The 4,746-nt window shown below is 35.7% G+C and overlaps 1 protein-coding gene across 1 annotated transcript in view; it reads right to left on the reverse strand.

Moving 5' to 3' along the window:
• The window catches only part of LOC135219739 (UDP-glycosyltransferase UGT5-like), a 65,606-nt gene extending 61,272 nt beyond the window's left edge, over positions 1 to 4,334 (reverse strand). Inside the window, exon 1 of the mRNA XM_064256759.1 lies at positions 4,254 to 4,334. The gene's annotated coding sequence lies outside the window, so the exon portion shown is untranslated. The remainder of the gene's footprint in view (positions 1 to 4,253) is intronic.
• Positions 4,335 to 4,746: the final 412 nt, after the last annotated feature.

The following is a 4,746-nucleotide window of genomic DNA, read 5'->3' on the forward strand; positions in this document are numbered from 1 at the left end:
TCGGTATTATTATAATTTCTTTCTGCAGCGTTCAAAACTCTACTTGCATAATATACTGCTCTCATTCTTGTTTTTCCTTGTTGCATTAAAACTGCACCTACACCTGTACTAGAAGCATCGCAGGCTAAGTAAAATTCCTTTGAGAAATCTGGATACACTAAAATTGGATTTCCTGTCATTATTTCCTTGAATGTTTGGAAAGCTTTTTCCTGTTCTGTCTTCCATTCATAAACTACATCCTTCTTAGTTAAATCTTTTAATGGCTTGGCTATGGTGGCAAATCCATTAATGAAAGGGCGATAATAGCCAACCATTCCTAAAAATCTTCTCAAGGCTTTCAAGTTATTTGGAGCTGGATATGCTAGAATTACCTTTATTTTTTTATTTTACCTTCCTGCATACGCAGTCCATTTTCACTGATGACATGTCCTAAATACTCTAATGATTTCATCATGAATTGTCATTTCTTAATTTTTATCTTTAATCCTGCACTCTTTAGTCTTTCTAACACTGTTTCTAATGTCTTAAAGTGACTATCCAAGTCCTTACTAGAAATGACTACATCATTTAGGTATACTGAAATATCCTCTATATCTCCTAAGATTTGGAGCATTAATCGAGTAAAGGTTAGTGGGGCTGATGTAAGACCAAAGGGCATGACTTCAAACTGTAAATGTTCCTTATGAGTACTAAAAGCTGTTAAAGGCTTGGATTCTTCGTCTAAAGGCACTTGCCAATATCCACTAAGCAAGTCCAATGACGTAAATATTTTTGCTCCATCTAATTGAGCTAACATATCATTTATAACAGGCATTGGCATCCTATCTGGGATGGTGTGTGAATTTAATTTCCGATAATCTATTACCATTCTCCAATTGCCATCTTTCTTTGGAACTAACAAGAGAGGTGAATTATATGGTGATTTAGAAGGTACTATTACTCCATCCTTTTTCATTTCCTCAATTAACTGATCTACAATCGGTCGTTGACTTATTGGCAACTTATAGTTAGGAATATAGAATGGTTTAGTTCCATCTTGTATTAAAATCTTATGTTGCAAAGTATGTGTTCTGCCTAACTCATCTCCTTCTAAAGCAATGACATCTCTATACCTCTCCAATATTTGTAATAGTTTAACTCTATTCGGAGGAAAGTCTGTGTTATTTACTTCTTTATTTAAAACTGAACTTTGTTCTGTGCTAGAGAAGAATGCTTTTTCACCTATGGTTAGTAAAGGATTATTCACTACAATTCCTGTACAAAATTCTATACCAGGCCTTAGTATTAGTCTTTTGTCTGAATAATTCTGGACGTACGTCTCAGTTATTGCCCTTCACGTGAACTAGGGAATTGTCCATCCTAACAAAGTCAGGTAAGTTTTCATTAATTAGCATTATGTCTTTTTCATGCAAGTCTTCGTCTGTTTCAGCTCTAAGACAAACTTTGGTTAGACATTGCGGGTACAAAACTACTTCTCTATTAAGCACAAATCTGACAGTATGGTCATCTGCAGCACTGATTAAACATATTTCTTCATCATCGCGCATCTCTGAGAAATAACAGACATCTGTTTCATCCGAACTTTCATCCAGTAGTATTGTTGAGTTTAATTCGCCCTTATTTATTGTTCCCAATAGCAGGACTTCATTGATATATTTTTGTTTTTTATTTTCATCCATTATAAGATATGTACAATCAATTGCTGATTCATCTTCATCTATTGTTGAATGCGCATAAGCGATCTGTGATTCATCTTCATAAATTTGTTCACATGCATTGATATGTTCCACGGCAATGATTTGTTCAGAGGCCTTAAATTGTTCAGCTGCGTTAATTTGTTCAGAGTAAAAACTCTGCTCAGAGGTCTGAGTATCAAGGCTTGCATTGTTAATATTATTTATTTGTGCACAATCTATCATAGAATCCTTCCTGGCTAAGGACATTTCTTTTAAACTATTATTTCTACTTATTTCACTACTATCCACTGAATCTGTGCTACTCGGGCTAGCATTATTGTCCATCTTAGTCTCTTGGATGTTCGCTTCTCTAGAAGATGTCGTCTCGGATAAATTGATCAGATTTATGCAAGACTTTCCTTCTTCTAGCTGAAAACAAACATTTTCTCTATTTCTGCGTTGCAAATTGATTTTATTTTCTCCACAATCTAACATTATTCTACATCTCCGCATAGCTTTATATGAAAACAGCGCTTGGGTAGGATAAATCTTTCTTCTAATACTACAAATACTTCCTTAAAAGTTTTGTATAAAATCTCTATGTCCAGTGTGACATTACCCCCAATCCCTTTTATAGTTTTCCTGCTATTCATTTTATTTTATAATTCTACCAGGACCTTGTATTTCTGTATCTGCAAAGCCTAAATGTTTTGTTAATGTTTGTTTATCTCTAATATTTACTGTACTGCCTGTATCTAAAAGGATTGAGCATGGTTTATTATTAATTCTTGTTTGGATGATAGGTAAATCTTCTTGGCATATTTCTTTATCCTTCACTGAGAATACTGTCTCTTTATTTACATGGCTTTCAAAAGGCAACCATACCTTATGCACGACTATCTTCTACTCATTCAAAACTCATATCTACAATCCCATCATTTATCCTATACACAACATTACCTCGCCCCTGAGCTGCTCACATCAAGTACTCACGGAGCCGTGTAACTGCGTCAGCTACTATCTCTTTATTTACTTCAAAAGGCAACTTGAAAGTATCTTCCTGACCTACCGTAACTATTTCATTTTCATTTTCTACTGGTAAGGAAGCTTTCTTTTGTATTACCCCTTTCTGTAATTGTCACTGAGTCTGATTATTATTCTGGGGTGTACTACTTTGAGCATTATGGTTGGTATCATTATTTTTGAACCAACAATTTGTGTTAGGTGACCTGTCCTATTACAATGAGAACAATACCTTGGTCACCTACAATTCTGAGTTGTGTGGTTGGAATAACCGCAATTGGCACAGTTTTGTTCCTGTTTGTTATTTTGTGTTTTTTTGTCTCCGGGACTCTGGTTGTTGGTTGGGCTGAACGAACTTGGATTATTATTGTTTGGATTTCCTCTATGCTGTTGAGGCCTATATTTACTATTTTTGTTTACTTGGAAAATTTGTCCATTACTATTCCTTGGATTATTCCTAGAATCTTGTTTTCCCTGTTGTCTATGCTTGAAATTTCTAGATCTGTCTGGAACACTATCTGTCTTTCCCTGGAAATTATTCCTATTTCTACCAGGGTTTCCATTATTTACAAAACCTGTGAATTCTTTTGCCAGATGCAGTCCCTTTTTGCACGGTTCCTTTTTCATAAATCTTAAAGCTGCTAGACTATCCTGCTTAGGATCAGGATCCTGTTTCTTAAAGACTCGTTTTTCTTCCTCCCCGATAGCGTCATATACTATACCATGTACTATGTAGTTCAAAATCTCTCATACTGACTAATTCTTTTATATCACGACTAAAAGCATCACCATCGCCAATAACTACTCTGGTTCTTTTTAAATCTGTAGTTAAATTACGGATAGCATTTTCTACATCAGTATGTACTAGGTTTGCAATACTGTCACCATCATATTTCTGGTGTAAAAACTTACTTAGATTGTATCATTTATCCTGTTGATTAATTGGTTCCCAGAGCTCAAAACACCTTTTTGAATTCCGCAAAAGTTTGGATCTCCTGAAACTTAAATGACGTGAGTGTACGGTGCGCATCTCCCCTTTCTGAACTAACATAAAGTAACGCTTCATCTATTTCTTTGCGTTCATCGGTAATTCCACTGGCTGAAATCCGACTTTCGGTCTCTGTTATCCACTGAGCTACCGTATACGCTTCTAACTTAATTTTGTCAGGATGACCCCTTTCTACATTACCGCAAAAGCGTGTCGCCTGTGTTATTACAGCGGCCTGTGCCATTCTAGAGTACCTAGTTTGTGTTTGCAATGGGTTAGGAATGTTATTATTGTTAGCAACAATCTCACTAGTCGTGGGTCTATTTGCTACTGTCAAGCGCGGTATTCTGGGTGGAATTTCGCTATGCGATCGTCGTGGGGGAAAATTCGTCTGATTATTTAGTCTCGAGCGTCTGTCAGGGGTTGGACGTAGGCTATAGTGGTTCGAGTCGGGAGTTCTGCTTCTTTGTAACCTGGTAATAATTTCATTAAAATTCTTATTCATGGCATACCAACAGCTTAGACTGGATACAATTTAAAAAAAATAGATGCATTGTTGTACTTACATTATCTCAATATTGGAGTCTGTCTTCCTTATTGCTGTCCCTATCTGTCCTATCTAATTTTCTTATTTCCTAGTGTTTCCTTCCTTCAATCTGGAAAAACATTAACATTAGTATATGCCGTTATTCCTTATTCATACCACTGCACTTTATGAACTGAATGACAATACCTTTATGATTTAGATTTATCACAACAAAGAAGGAAGAAAGAAAATGATATTATCTTACAATTTTACGGCAAACAAAAAATTTTTTTATCTTAAAGCTGCTTGTTTTGAACTATTTTATAAAAGTATTTTTTATTTTATTGCAGTGTGTGAGAATTTTCTATTTTGATTTATTGTCAGACGTTAATCTATTAGGATACTTCAAACTTTTCTTCTTGCTACTGGCTCTGGTTGCCAAACACTTCTGCGTCACTGTCCATGCGCTGCCGTTGTTTAATGCTAAGGTCACATATTCACGTATCAATGCACACACGCCCACGCATGAGCGG

The sequence above is a fragment of the Macrobrachium nipponense genome, chromosome 1 (assembly GCF_015104395.2).
Source record: "Macrobrachium nipponense isolate FS-2020 chromosome 1, ASM1510439v2, whole genome shotgun sequence".
Lineage (NCBI taxonomy): Eukaryota > Metazoa > Arthropoda > Malacostraca > Decapoda > Palaemonidae > Macrobrachium > Macrobrachium nipponense.